At 41.1% G+C, this 16,138-nt stretch overlaps 1 protein-coding gene across 14 annotated transcripts in view; it reads left to right on the forward strand.

Moving 5' to 3' along the window:
• Window positions 1-16,138, forward strand: part of SORBS1 (sorbin and SH3 domain containing 1) — a 218,975-nt gene that overhangs the window by 72,395 nt on the left and 130,442 nt on the right. For all 14 annotated transcript variants that reach the window (XM_064463610.1, XM_064463611.1, XM_064463609.1 and 11 more), the window contains exon 2: window positions 15,307-15,365. The gene's annotated coding sequence lies outside the window, so the exon portion shown is untranslated. The remainder of the gene's footprint in view (window positions 1-15,306; window positions 15,366-16,138) is intronic.

A 16,138-nucleotide genomic window follows, 5' to 3' on the forward strand; every position in this document is an offset into this window, starting at 1 on the left:
CTCCGCTTTATTGGCATAAGATGATGTTTGTGCATTATTAAAAGGACCTAACAAGTTTCCTGGGGAGAGGCTGTGTATAACAGTATTTATGTAATCAACTCATTGGGATTTTAATGAAAAATACTGCTATTTTGCAACCATAATTTTCATTTTCTGGCAGCCTCAGAGTAACAAAGAAGCTGTAAATTGCGTAGAGTCCCTAAGCTGTTGTCCCTGGTAGGAAAGGCGGACAATTTTGTTGCATTGAAGTGATGATTCGCTGGAATCTTAACCGTGATATTAGTGTATAATCACAAGCATTCAGTGTAATGTCATCAAAATGTCATTCCAAGGATGAGGTGTACTAATACTAAGAAACTTACTGCTTATTCCCCATCCCCCGCCCCCCCCCCCGCCCCCGCAGGTTTTATTTGAGAAGAGGTGAAGGAGCTTCAGAAAACAAGCAGCAAGAGGTAAAACAAAGTATGTGTTGCCTCTGCCTTCCCCCTATGCCCCATCCCACGTGGAGTTAAGTCAGATGCCAGCTCAGGTGCTTGGTGCTCCGAATGGACTAACTTCTTGAGCTTTCTGTCTGCTTTTCAGCCTGGACTGCCAGCTTTCTCTGAGCTGTCTGCAGTTGTGGCTACGCTGCCATCCATACCCAAGCTAGCAAAAAGAACAATGTCCTACACTCGATGGTCGCAGTGATGTCTGAAGGGTGCATGTACTTACAACTCCCTCTTCTTTGATCTTCAGAAATGTAATCTGCAGGAACATTGTACCTCTATACTGACAGAGTTGCAGCCCCTCCTGAATGTCCTATCCCTTCGTGTGGGACGTGATTTGTCCTTTCCATAATAGGGTTGAGCTGAACGTAGTGCTCTTGACTGGACTTACTTTAGCACTATTGTAAAACAACCAAACAAAGATCAGTATGTCCCCCAAATCCAACCACACCAAAAGTATAAGTTTCTGTGATGGCCAAAGACTAGCCAAATAATTTTCATTCTGTATCTTGTCTCTGGTGTAGGACCCCCAGCTCTCTCTGGGAACCTAAACACTCTGTGTCTTTCTGCTGTGCCATTCTCATGATGGCAGGGTTTGTGTATGGGGAAACTAACACAAGCTGTAATGGTCTACTTGATAGTAGATAATGGTTTGGAGTTGTCTCTTAGGAGAGCCCTGGCATTTATCTTCGTTACAGACGAGGATATGGGAAGATCGGGAAGAGCTAGTTGTTGGTAAATGAGGAGGGTAGTTAGGGCTCTCTGGAAATGGTGTGTGGACCATGGGCTGATGGAGCCAGAGCAGCCAGCTTAGGAGAGTTGCTGTCAGGTAGAACATAAATTGTGGTGGTTTGTTTCAGTGGAGGATGGTATAAACTCCTAAGCAGACTTGTCCAGGGAATTTTTACAGGTCTTATGTTATGCCTCATGCACAGTGATTTCTTTCTCTCACACATTTTTCAAATGCTCTGCGCGGTTCAGTCCAGGATGTTTTTCCTTCAGACCAAATTTTCGGGGGGGGTCACATGCTGTATGGTGACAATGGACAGTGTCAGTTTTGGTCCCAGGAGAATTTCTGGGGGAGTTTCTCGAGCGAATGATTTACCGTCTCTTGGCCTCTTGTTCCTTCTCCAAAAGAGCAGAAATATTCTAGTGACCTCAAAGCTAATGCACTCCAGTGTCTGGAGGAATACAGTGATGATTTTGGCAATGTAGTTCTGGAGCATCATTTTCCCTTTCATTCCCAACATTGTTGGGGATGTTTCTAGCAGAAATAATGTCCTTAGAAGCATCTGCTGGAAACTAGTCCCTCCAGACCTCCAGACACACCAGAGAGATTAATTTTGCTCTTCATGCCATGGTACTCCCTGTGAAGCAGTTGCCTGTGCATACATAAATGGAAAGCATGTCATCTTCTGGCTAATTACGAACCTTTATCTGTGTTGTCTTAATCAGACCACTGAAGTTCTTCTATTTATTAAATTGTCTCATAATCTGTGGCTACTGTTATATGTCAGAAGTTTTAGGAACAAGTTTCACTGTGTCATTTCACATCTGAAACTTCCAAACATTCTTCCATAGTGAAATAAATATTTGGCTTATTTCCTTACATAATTGTAGTCTTTTCTTCCCAAATCTCTTGCTCATACAAGTATAAGCTTTCTAAGCTGAATATCACAGTATTGTGAATATAGGACTCTGCATTATCCTGACATATAATTCATAATATTGGTCGAAGTGACAAATAATTGACTCTGCACTGAGTTGGACAAAGAAAGGTGTCAATTCTTGGCACTGGTGCATTTCCATTGTGCAGGGTGAAGAGTCAAATCTGCAAATTTAAGATCTGGATCATGTGGGCTCTACAGTACTGTGGTATGTTTGTACTGAAGATTGTTTTACCTGAAACAATTTAAGGAATTAGGCTAGTACAATGCCTTGGGTATTAATGCTATTGCATCTCATTCTTAATTACACTACTGTAAGTTTAGGGTAATACTATTTAGAGGAAAGGTGTTGGATCCAGTGTAGTGTAGATCAGAAGCTTATGTAGAATCTATAGCTAAGAGAAACTCAGGTATTTGAAGAATTGAAAATCTGGTGTTGGCAAATAAAAGCAGAAAGATGAGCAGTAAAATTATGTGTTAGTATTGGTATTGTGGTATTACACTATAAAGTGGTGTAATGCCATTGACTTCAGAAGGTACTCTCACTGTACTTGTTGAGGATCTGGTCTTTTGAGCCTATATATACTCCAATGAATGCTGTTAATATCATAATAAGTTATCTTAATCACTTCTAAAAATGTTCTCTTCGTTTTCCAGATGGTACCCTAGATGTGATGGGAACTTGCCCGGTTAGTTTTGCCATCCATGGGCTGATAACAGTCTGTTTATAAAAGGTTTAAATCCTCTCTTCCTATATTCATGTTCTGCTTTGGCCTTGTTTAATCACAACTGAATGCCTCTGATTATTTTAGCTGTCATGTGCTCGGTATTTGATGCTTTGCATAGTAGAACTGCAATAAACCGGATGTTCTATAAGATGTTCAGTGTATATTTAAGACAATGACCATTAAGCTATCTAATTTCCTTAGCAACATTTTAAAGATTAATCATAGACAGTATTGTAAGCCAAGAAAAAGATAGCTGAAATAGATCAGAAATTAAGTATTTTTCTTCATGATATTTTGCTTGGACTCAATATTTTGATAACTTGGTGCAGAATTCAGGACCACCACAGTGACTTGTTTGTGTGCCTGAAATTTGGATGAGCAGCGATAGAGGAATTCTCAAATATGCACGGCTAAATTTGCTGACCCCATTTCTCAGTCTTTAATGAGACTGCAGTAAGCTGTCAAATGCTTAATACTGGTGGCAGAAGTGGGTGTGTTTCCCTTGGGGGTTGGAAGGGTGGCCACTCATTTGATAAACCTCATCTAATACAGAGGCCAATGAGTCACTGTAGTATAGACTTCCAGGCAGCTAAAGCAGCAGCCTCCTTCATGTGGGGGAGATTGCTCTTGGGGTCTGCATGTAAGAAAGAGCTCGTGGGTTTTTTTTCAATTTAGCAGCATGGAGGAGAGAGGGAAGGCTTTAAAACATCTAGGGGTAGTGTCTTGTTTTCAAGTACTCTTAAATACAAATGTATTCTTAAAAATCTTTGCCATTGGAGTTTGTTTTTTAACTGTTTTGATTGTCATATTACCAATTTGATGAGAATAATCTTGTAGCCTGACTTCTATATTAAAAATTAAGGAGTAGCCTTAATACCAACGTTATTACCTCTGTAAAAAAAACCAACAACAAACAAAACCCAAACCAACAACAACAACAAAAACCTCACTGAAACCAAACACCCCTGCCCAAAGCAACCTCCCCCACCAACCTTATTGCTTACATCAGAAGTGTATTATATGGTCTTTCCTTCCTTCCTTCAGAGAAATAGGGGTAGACACTGCTGTGGGTGCCTCTTAATGAGTGATGATTCACTCTTGCAGATGATTTGCTAATTCTACCATAGGCGTGAGAGTTGGGAATGGTTTCTGCTCTCTCTCTGAAATAATAGACTGATGTGTTTTGCTTTGAGTTTGGTTGGTTTGGTGGTTTTTATGTTTGTTTGTTTTTTATTTCTGACAGTCAATCAGTCTTAACTGAGTAGCTTGAGTGGATGAATCACAGGATCAACTAACTTGAGGATGAAGGTTTAGAGTATAGTTTATACAGTTTGTTTAATTGCTTAGTAATACAGCAAGGAAGGACTGGGGAAATTTTGACCTTGCCTGGTGTGGATTTGACTGTATTTTGGGGCGAGACAGCATGTCCCATGTATGCTGTCTGCTTATAATCTGAACACTATGCATTTAAACCCTGAGTGGAAGAGACATCTGGGAGGACTCTCTGAAGCTCAGTGAGGCCTTGTTTGCCTATATGCAGCATAAGATAAATCCTTAGAAAAGGTTACCTAGTCACTGTGTGGGGGAACAGACCTTTGCTGGGCCATGTTTCTCAGCAGTTATGCCTCAGCTGAGTAAACAGGCCCTTTAAGCAAGTACCAGATTTGGCAACTGAAATAGTGTTTTTCATGTTTCAGGCTCAAGTACAAACTGAAGCCTTCAAACTCGCATCTGAGATATCAGCAGTCAGTCTTATTTCCTAAATGAATGGGTTTTGTTTTCTGTGGTGGTGTAGCTCCTCAAGCATCCTCTACATCTCCTTGGTTCCATATACATTTTTGGTTACTTTCTTGGACCTTTTTCTTACTGCTTTGTCCTTCATACATCAGCACGAAGAGAATATTAAATTCTGCTGCTCTGATAGGATGTAATTTTCATCTTTAATTACAGAAAATCTTCCTATATGATTATTCAATTATTTGTACTTGTGATCGAGTCTAGACTCGTCTCAGTCATGAGTCACGGTCTCCTACTTTCTAGGATTTCCACAAGTGCACAACAGACTCTATTGCCCATAAGAAAGACTTTAAACTTATTTTGACCTATCCTGCTTTTCATGTAGAATTAATATGAAATTACTATAAGGTACAGTTCCATTGGTTTGAAAGCAGATTTTAGTGCTAGCATCCAAGAGTCGTGGAAAGTATAAATTGTGTCTGCTTCGCCACTTAGTTACTCAGTGTTGCAGCTGGAGATGGGGAAGCCATATGCAATGCACTGTCCCTGGGTGACACAAAAAATTCTGTTTGTCTGGGGCTGCCTCAAGCTGTCACAGGTGGTGTTCTTTCATTTACAGCAGCTCCCTTAAAATATAAGTTACTGCGTTTATTACGTCAGCTCTTTTTCCTTCTTTGGAATACCCCAGATAAAGTTACATTACACGTAACAAATGCACTTGCTCCCTTGCGAATTAATTACTGATGTAGGTGGGTAAAGGATCTATCGTGTCTGAGATGTTAATTTTAAGAGGTCAGGTGTGAAAGGCTGCATAATACCACCCACTCAAAGATGCTGAATATAATGGTGGGGGATAGAAGGCACTGATATGATGAGGTTTTTACTGTCTGTAGGAGTACTGTCTTTCCTTCTGCATCTTGTTACAATGAGGCTGGCATCAGAAAATGCATGCCAACTTTTATTCACTCATTGTGTTTTCTAACATTAAAGGCTTTTTCTGTCCAGAGTCTTCAAAGCACCAAAACAGCATGTCTCTGCTTTCAAAGGTGACAGTCACCCCTAGGTACCACTGATTTCCATTAGAAATGTCAGGACCGTGTCCTCTTGCCTAGTCTGTTTGAAGAACAGGGCTGTGACTATCCTACACCCCTGTGCTCTGGCACAAGGGAGGATGTGGGGCATGTGTTCACCAGAGGACAACAGGTGCGACCATCTCTGAACATCCAGTTGTTTCCTCCTTGTGTCTCACTAAGTGTGGGGAGATTCCTTTCGGCATTTAGTTTGAAAGTTTTGTTTCTAGCTAACTCAGAAAACAAGGAAATGGACTTGAAAAACACGTGGGTGAAAGCAGCAAAAATTGGCAGGCAGAAGGAAGGTGCTTCTCGTGAGTAGATTAGAGAAAACTAGATGGTAAGGATGCCTTGCAGTAGGGTGGCTGGGGCATCCCTGACTGAGCAGGTGATGTTCACCCTGGCAGACAGGAGCAGCAAGGCTATAGATAGGAGCAGGTGTTCACTGGCCAATGTTTGAAGATTTTCTTCAGACTGACCTGTTGCACTTTTAGAAATGCTAAGTCATCAAATATCATAGTACTGTTGCTCTCCAAGTAGCTGTAAGGACAGCTGACGATTTTTATTAATGTCTTTTTCATCACTTATTATCTATGTGAATTGCTGTTTCGTTAAGCTGTTCTTGTGATGTGTGATACAGAAGATTTCTTTTCAGAAACTTTTCTCCTTTTTTATGCATTTTCTGTTGCTGATTTCTCTTTTCTGTGATGGTCGCTTCTATTGTTTTTAAAGGGGAGTAACATTTCAGCTGTGCCGCTGCCTTCCCCTGCGTCCCTGGAGGAAGACTAGTGTAATACTGGAAAACACACAGAGTTAAATATTAACATGTACTACTGAATGTTCCCACTGGAAAAACCAGGAGCATTTCCAAGCAGTGAAAGCAGATTTTCCTTTCCTGTAGTTAAGTTTTGCTGCTTAACTTTTAAAACTACAGCTTGCTTGGTCCTTTTAACATGGTTAATAGCTGGAAATTGGGAGTCCTCTATTTCTTAAGTGCTCTCACCCAGGCTGCTTCTCCTTACCAGGTGATAGACTTGGGGGAAGAATCTCATGTGCTGAATTAGCGCTGAAATGTGTAATAAGGTCTTTTTCCAAGGTAAGAGGTTAATTCCACACCACACCCCTCTCTGTGCTTTGGTTTAGAAGTGGAACTTCCATTGCTTGCTCTTTTAGTCAGAAAGGCAATGTTAATAAATGGTGTGATTTGATGTTGATGCTACAGTAACTCCTTAAGGCATACTCGGAATTGGGGTTCCTCTTGGGTTAAGAAGACATGTAGCCACCCCCATTTGTGTTAGCTGAGGAGCTAATTAGCTAAGGCTGCAAATGTAGCATTTTCTTCTGCTGACTTGAAATGTTACTACCAGTCTCTGCTGAGATAAAAAGGTGCACGAAGGAAATGGTTTTGATGATCTTTCACTCTTAACAGATCGATGTATTCAGAATACATATTTATCCTTTCTTACGGGTTGTCTCGCATGTCAGGACTTCTGCCTCAGTGCACTGGGAATCCCTGCTCAAGGTGTTGAAGCTCTCATCTTTGCGGAGCAGCTCAGATATCAGCTGTGGTGAAGCAGGAGCAGTAAAGCCTATGACCCTGAACTGGAAGGGCTAGATTAGTTAATGTTTACACAGTGGTATTACTGAAGCTTCTCACTGTATATATAAATGTATATGTAAAAACTATGCATGGTGATATGGAGTTAATCCTTCAGAAGTAAAATGATGGGTTTTGTTTTAATTCCAATTACTTGTATTTGAACAATAGTATCCCAAAGCACGAGAAGTCTTGGCATTTGCACTGAGGTGTGTGCTTCTGCCCACAAACAGCCAGTAAGATAAGTCAATAAAAGCAAGCCATGCAAGGCAAGAATTGCTTAGAGGTGAGAGAGACCTATTAGGCTATCTAGCCCTCCCGCATGTCAGTGAAGCATTGCTTCAACTGGATTTGCTTTAGAGGACAAATGAATAGCTGAGTAAAACTCAGGATCACATTTTCTGTATTGTATGGTGGAAGGCCTTCTGTGCTTCGGTTTTTACATTCGCATGTAGCTTTGAACCTCATAAACAGCAATATCCGAGAGAAGTTTTTTCCAGGCTGTTTGTTTGAAAGTGTGACTGTTTGAAAGTCTGAACAACTGTTCTGATTGCACAGATGTGCAGTTTTGCTTTGTGGGGTGATTTTTATCTCATCAAAGGAGAACAAGTAGAAAAGGCAGAAATCTGTGAGTATGGCTATCTATGAGCACGAGTATGTGTGTTTGACAGCGCGAGAGGTCTGTCCATGTTATATCAATTGTGAGAATAACATGGCTGCTCTGCCTGACCATGGGGAGGGAATTTTGCAAAGGCAACACGCTGCAAAGAGAACAAAGGCCTCACTGCATTATGACTCTGTGAGACATACTATTATTGCTAAAGCAAGCTACCATTTCCTATTAAAGTAGTGCCTCGTATGTTCATGAAACAGAGGCTGTAATGCAAAGTGATTTAGCTCACTGGGAGCTGATGCATCCAGTTCTGGCATAGACATACAAGGTTTCTGTGGTCAGAAAGGCAGACAAACATGCTGGTGTTTTAAGCAGCTTCATCTGGTGACTGAATGGGGAATTGCAGGCACATTTGTTGCATTAATTTCTTGCATTAATCTGCCTTTGTCTGTTATTGTTTCCTTACCAGTATTTGTATTTGAACAGAAAAAGAGCCCTGTGGTAAATTATGTGCATGCCCCACTTCTTTCCAGGCCTGACATGTTTATATATACAAAGAATTATGGAGGAGTTAGAGAGGACCAAAGAAGCTTAGAAATTCTTTGGAAGAGCTTGTCAGATTTTTAATTAATGGGCATATAGCAGAGGGAGTGAAATCTGTGGCTCGATACCATAATAGGCAGTGCAGTGCTTCTGCCTCTCTGTCATCCTTAACAGACGGATTTATTTTTGGTAATGAGACATTTATCATCTTTGCATCTATTAAAAGCCAGTTCCAGTGTCAAAAATCAGTTGGAAGTAACATGAAAAAAGTTTAGTGGTGAGATATATTTCTTTTAGATGCTTGTCACAGGTCTGTCAAATCCTGGGGATCCTGCTTCACTTTATTTTGGTGTATTTTTGTTTCACTACAGGTTGCATTTCCAGATGATTTAGGTGTTCTGATAGCACCAAATAATGGTGTGAATATTTAGATTGCATATAGAGGCTTAATGGAATTACTTTCAGGGCAATAATTAATATAATGTCTGTGTAAATAATTGTTTTTTAACACTTCTGTATGTGGACCCTTTCAGACTTTTTGTTAGCCCCAGGTCCCTGCCTGCCTGACTTAACCCTGTTGAAAGCAGCCTTGCTTTTCTTCATGGACATCCTTGAAGCAGTCCACAGAAAACCATGGATAAGTGGCAGCCTGGTTAACTCACCTGGTGCCATAGAGAAGGAGTCCATATAGAAATAATTGTGATAAAAGAATGTCATTAGTCAAAAAATATGGGCTCTGCATGTGTTTCTGGTCCTGACACAATTCAGTTAGGACAGTATTTTAACACTTGTGGACTGAGTAATTAATGTCATACTTAAGCAGGTCAACAAGCAGACTGCTTTCCTTAATCTGTCCATAGAGAAGCTTGTGTGGGCTCTAGATGCATGCAGTGGGGGTTTTGTGGGCATTTGTTTGACATTCTGTGGGATTTATTAGAAGCTTTATAATAGGTATTCAAACTGTTCTATAGCATTCTGCAGGTGGGATGTAATTTTCCTAGTGAGACCTGAAGTGCTTGACAACTGGCGAAAAACCAACTGCCTTCTTTCAGGTTTGTAAATAAGCCTTCCTTTAAAGAAGCTCTCCAGTGCCTCTGTGCACCAACATTTTGTTAGCTATAAAAGAGGGGAAATGGCCAGGATATCAGAAAGGCTAACTGATACTAAGTGACCCAGGAGCTTATTCCAGGAAGTTTATTTTCAGAAAGTGTTGGGTATTCATACTTTGAGAACTCTTTAGAGTATTTATGATTCACACCAGACATTCCTTTCAGTCTTGATTGATACCCATCTCATAAAGGTGACATAAGACTAAATAGATTGATGCAAGGAATGTTTTTACTTTTTAGCTGATAAAGTGTTAATTAGAAGAACCACAACCCGTTTAGTAACAGAACCACAGATAACAAACATTGAAAGGTTACTATTCCAGAGGAGTTATGTCATCCAGCTCCATGGATGAAACATCTTTTCCATGGAAGAAATTGCGTCCTACATGGAAGGGATTCTCTTCTGTACTGTACAAATCCTACAATTGTCCTTACCTACCCATTTCCTTTCGCTCTTCCGTTCTTGCACAGAACTTATTCTTCTTTTCCTTTGGATCCTGCTGCAGTCTTTGTGTCTATGTACTATAAACAATGCTATCCTTTCTTCCCCCTATACTCCTACACATGCTTTTGAACAACGCTGGTTGCTAGTATTACAGTCCTCATAAGGCTACAGGGGGGAAGAAATGTCCCTTCATCATCGGCTTTCTTTTGCAGTCTTCTGTTCTTCTTTGTATTGCTTAAGTCATTTTTCCAAAAACGTATTTGTTCTAAGACCTTTCAACAGCAACGCTGCTGCTGTGCTTCTTCATGGTCTTCCTGCCTTTTTGTTTAAAGAGGCATGGAAAGTCAGTGACTAAGTTGAGAAAATTATATAATTTAATTGTACACTGTGGGTTACACATTCAGTGCCTTGCACAGGGACTTAATTTGTGATGAGGAGAGACAAGTGCTCCAAAATCGCAGAGGCAGTAACACTCTGTTCTGTTAGCTCTCCTTCCTCATTTCTCCCCTGCACTCAGGTTTTACAGACATGGATGCTGACTCTGTGGTACATGACATCATGTACGCTGCAGAACTGGGCATGTTTCTCCTTCACAGGAGGTGTGTGGAAAATGGCAGCCTTCACATCATTTCAAATGGCACAGCAGCCGTCCTTTGATGTGCCAGACTAATTTTTGCAGGCAAAAACTGACACCGAGTTAGACTCTTGTGGGTAGAAGAATGGGTATATGTGCTCTTTGTTCTCTAATAAACATGTGCTTCTGTATAGTGTGAGCACTTATATTTATTTTTTATTAATATTATTTTTATTTATATAAATGTGGATCCTGTTTGTCAGCATGCTTGAGCTACGGAGTTGAGCTCCAGAAAGTTTTAGTGCTTATTCCATGGACCTCACCATAGCCTTTCCCTGGAAGGGTTAAAAAGTGCAGTCATTCCAGAATCTATGTAAAACTTTAAGTTTGAAACACCTTCACAGTGCTCAAAATAGTACAGGCCAGTACCAAGTTCTCTTTAGCCCACTGGTCCTGTTTCACAAGGCAGGAGCTCATTTTGGAAAGAACCTGTGTTTACATGGGTCTTAAAACTTTGCCTGAGATATTCAGGAGTGAGCTGTTTAATAATAATTCTACAGTTGAATTATTTCTCTCAATCAAAAAGCCCAGCATGTAGCTACAATGAAGAGTGAAATTTTGAACAGCCTGGCACCAATCTCTGCATCCCACCCGCCTGGCTGATCCCCACATCACCTCTGGCACCCTGTGAGAGTGGGCACTGCTTAAATCCTGCCTCTGTATCACTGAGCCACGCGCTCTGGGGAAGGAAAGAACAAGGGGCAAGGAGACGTGTCGTCCACCTGAAGACATGATGTGGTTAGAGGTGGGCAGACATTCAGCAGTTGATGCTCAATGCAGTAAAATCAGGACAACATTCACTCCATCAAAATCAAAGAACAGGGAAATGTTCTTACCCTTTCTGTCACGGAATAGTTCATATTAGGTTACAAAACATGTCTTTTTAAGCTTCCTCCTGGGATTTAAATACAGGATACTGTTCAGATTTGTCAGATACCAGGAAGACCTCTGCCAGGTATTTTAACTAGTTCTGCTAAAGTGCTTAACAGGTGTGACAGAAGCATCAGCTGAGTGGTTGAACAGAGCACAAGTGAAAAATGAAAAGTTCGTGGTGAACAGTAATTAAGAAGTACTACAAAGGATGGTTTGGGAGGGGGCAATGAAGTAGAATAGTTATGAATGAGATTTCTGCATAAGACGCAGGGAAGGTTGGCCAGAATATGTCCTTCTATGTCCAGCAACTTCCAGTATTGTAGCATCTTTGTTGATGGTATCTAAGATACATACTTTTGCTACTCCTACCTGGATATCCAAGCATTTCACACTTGCAAATCACTTAGAAAATTTACTTGAGCCCTAAAATAGGGCCTCAGTCGGAACATATGTTCCGTATATATTGCATACTACTAGATTTAAAAGTTCATAATTCAGATACTGTACTCTCATCTTGCTCAAGCTGTTTGGAAGCTGCATGGCTGCCACCTAAGCAAAAGTTAGACCATTTTGCTTGCCAGAAAGGAAATCTGTGTGTATTTTGCCCTCACCAGACCATTTTGCAGGGAGCAGGTGGCATCCTGGATACTTTCTTCAAGCTGTAAATCACCAGTTTAAAAGCAGAATTTCATTTTGCTGTTACTGACTTCCTAGCTGTTAGGAATGTGGTTGTAATGTGTGTCTGATTCTCGGGGATATCCGTAGGAAGCATGTGTTAGTGACTGAACTTAATTGGACTCTCAAAGAATTTCTCCTCTGTTGCAAACCAATGGAAACAACAGTCCTTTGGTGCTTTGAATTAACATTAGATAAGAATGGTTCATGTCAGAGTTACTTGTCTAATGGCAACACTCACTATTACTGTTATTCGTTTGCTCCATTATACTTGGGCATTCTCCTGTCTTGTGATGTATGGAAAGTCTGTGATTTTCTTTGAGTAATGTTGCTGGAATCAAGGTATATATATCTCACTGTTCTCAGCCTTTGACTCTATATTCTAGCCAAAAATATCCAGGACCTTTTTTTTAAATTTCATTTCTATTTTCAGAGGCATTTATTTGTGAAGTGTGGCTGATGGTAGGTACTGTTTAAGTCAAAATGCTTCTGTGCTCTTTGTAAACAATCCAAGTTTGACACATTACAGGCAACGTGTAGTCAGCATTTGCCCCTCATAAATTAATATGGGGGAAAAAAAAAAGTAACCTCTGTGTTTTCCATAATAGCGCTGGCATTAGAGGATGAAAAAGTCAGATTATGACTTTAGTGGCTTTGGTTGGTCCCGTAGCTAAAAGATAGGTGTTGGACAGAGGATTTTATCCGGAGCAAGTATAGGATAGAAAGGGAAGATACAGCTGTGCCACTGCTAGTGTGTCTCTATTTTTTCTTTATTTGAGTTCCTCTATAGGGATGTCAGCACATTATAGTGCCCAAATATGTTACTTTTTCCACTTTACAGACAGTAAGAGAGAAATTAAGAGCTGAATGGCACAGGAAGACAGCCAGCCAGGCTAGACGTGCAGGCAAAAAGTCTCTGCCAGTGGAAGGGACTTTAGGTATCAGTGGTACCACATGACATCTGGTTGGTATACCCAACAGTGTTATGGATGGTTATGGGTTGGATATCCAGTGTGGTGGGCTTGATCTATTGAATCTTGAGCAAAATGGGGCTCAGAACCTGAAAAGATGGGGAGAAGAGGGATGGAGGTGTTCCTAGAGCTCTAGCCCTTACTTCTAGGCTCAAGTAGCTGGTGAGAGGGGTTGGTTTCTAAGATCAGGAAGAGGTAGGAAAGTTGATGGGAATTTTACTTACTCCCCAGAGCAACACTCTGGGGAGGGAAAGATTCCTCACTGACTGGAGTACATACAAGAATATACCAACATGTGCATAAATCTTGTGACTGAGAAAGGAACAGTAGGATAGAAAAGCAGTGGTGTGCCGCGCTTCTAGTGTAGAGCAGCTCCCCAGAAGGACTTCTACTACACAGGACGATGGACTCATATTTGATGTGAGGAGTTACCTACCAATGTAGGCAGGAGCCCTTTCCGGTGACAGAAGGTGTGTTGGAGAGATGTTCGGGTTTTTCCACCTCAGTTTCAGGACTACAGCTGTCCCAACTCCCACATAAAACTTCCAGGATGAGAGGAGGAAGTTGGGAAATGATATATCCAGCTGAATGAATACTTTTCATCCTATAGTGCCCTTCCTATGTGGCAGGGGAAGCTAGTGTCTTTCCCCATCCAGAGGTACCTACTGATCTACCATTTGAGAAGCAAACAAAGAAGCAGGGAGGAACTTTTCAGTTTTGAAAAGCACCTTCTTCTGTATTGAGAACTGGCAGCTTTTCATTGAGAGTATACAGAAGGCATAAACGTTCCCTTATCGGGATTCAAATACAATGATGATGCAAAACTGTGAGCTCTACCTGTCCTGAGGCTCTGTAGCACAGGGTGTAAGACAGCTTGGAGCATGGGCCCTGCTTGTATCATTCACACTGGACTCGGAGTTGAATTCTGCCACTTGCTGGTATTTGTAATCATTTATCCTTGGTGGCAGCAGCAGAGAATGAATTCCCTAGCTGCTGTTGCCTGCTCTTGAAAACATATAGAGAAGTGCCTGTTGCAGCTGGGGAGTTTGGCAGGTGCGTTCCCACTATATGGCCTTAACGAGGTGAGAAAAACCTAGATTTAACCTGGAGCAGAGATCCTGAAACCAGATCTTCTACGGGGCATAGATCCCATTGAAATACTCTAAATAGCTTTTGCAGATCTGTCTTTCTGGGCAGCTCTGCTCTCAATTGATTCTCAGGGAGACCTGCAGGAAGGGACAGGCAAAGGCCAACCTATTTGGGCAGGATGAGGCACTTCCCTGAGAGACTACAAGATGGAGAAGCAGCAGCATAATGCCCACAGGAGGGAACTGGCTCTGTGGCACACCCACTGTATCCCTACATATCCATATCCACAGGCCGTGTCCTTGGCAAGTAGGAAGACAACTGCCGAAATAGTGATGGCCACAGTTGTAAAGCAGACTTCTCTGCACCTGAGAACTTTTGTCCTAGTCCTGACTCACATGTAACTTTGTATTAAACACAACAGGGTAAGAGTAGTGTTAGAACATCTGTATACATCAGTCAAGCTGCCATTTATGTGACAAGCTAGAGGAATGTAACAATTTACCAACTTCCATGGTATTTTTAGAATGTTTAGAACACTCTTGAAAAATTTCAAAGATGACGCGTAGAAGTTAATCTGAGTTGCATACAGCGTTTTCATATTTGGTTCTATTTTTGCCTGTTATGGAATCCAGTACCTTCTTGTCACCAGTGAGCCTGTGTCTGATGTGTTAAATCAAAACATATTCCTGCCTCCAAATGGTAGCAGCAGCAGCACGACATTCAGTTCTCTGGATTTCAGTGGCTAAAGTGGGTGTTGCAGGACATTTGGCACTCTTTTCTCTTTACAGAATAATAAACACAGATGATGTTGCCTTGGGTTTCATCTAGACATGGGGGCTCTTGACTCATAAAAGCTGATTCATGGACAAATGGTTACTCTTAGCTTTGAAAAAAATAACAATACTACTTGAAGTAGGCAGGCTAGAAATAACTGTCAGTTTTTTTCTAGCAGACCCCAGGGTGGTGGTTTCTTTTATTTTAGACTGAGAGAACATTTTATAGTTCATTTTTCTAACAGCGGCATTAGATTATTGCATTCTGTAATACTACTGGTTTTCTTTCTTTTCCAGGAAGAGTCCAGAACATACCTGCAGAACTGTGGCTTCTCTTTCTCCAAGCGCGGCCAAAGGTATGGACTTCATGCACTGTTACTATCCCCAGTATTCATCTCAAATGTAGTATGGAAACTTTTTGAAACTCACTTTTCTGAGCTATTGGCAGAAGACCACCACTTCCTTGATTTTTTAATGCAATATTTTAAACACAATACAAAGGTCTTCCCCAGAAAGTCGCATTGAATCAGAACTAAGCTTGAGAATTCAGGTTAACGCGTACAACAGTGGCCATCCTGCTTGCACTGGCTGTTGCGAGTGATGTTCAAGGTTGGGTTGCCTGGTCATGGGTAAACACTTGGTTTCAGAGACTCCTGAACAAGAACAGAACTATTTAAGAGCAGGTCCACACTGACTTCAAAATCACGTCCTCTGTCTGTTAATTAACGTGATTCCCCTAACTCAGTTATCACTCCTGGGCAAATAATGTGGTATAATGGAAGCACGGTGTCCTTCCTTTGCCAAGTCTGTGAGCCTTCCTAGCTCTCTGTAAGAAGTTCCTGTTTTCTAATTAAGGACTGAATCAAGGTTGTACTGCTCCTACTCAGCAGCTTGGTACCTGAAGCAGTTTTACCAGAACTGCCTGACATAGAGGAAGTGCTTTCAGCAGTTGTGTAAAATTCTGACCTAAAAATGGGATAACATAATAAATAAGAACCTGATGTTCAAAGGTTCAAAGCTGTCCCTGCTGTCTAGTTTGTTGTATGACTTGGAAGAACTGCAATAGCTTTTGTGACAATAATTGTTAACATATGATTGCAGAGTTAAGAATAAAGAGTAGGGTTTTTTT

This window comes from Phalacrocorax carbo, chromosome 12, assembly GCF_963921805.1.
Source record: "Phalacrocorax carbo chromosome 12, bPhaCar2.1, whole genome shotgun sequence".
Lineage (NCBI taxonomy): Eukaryota > Metazoa > Chordata > Aves > Suliformes > Phalacrocoracidae > Phalacrocorax > Phalacrocorax carbo.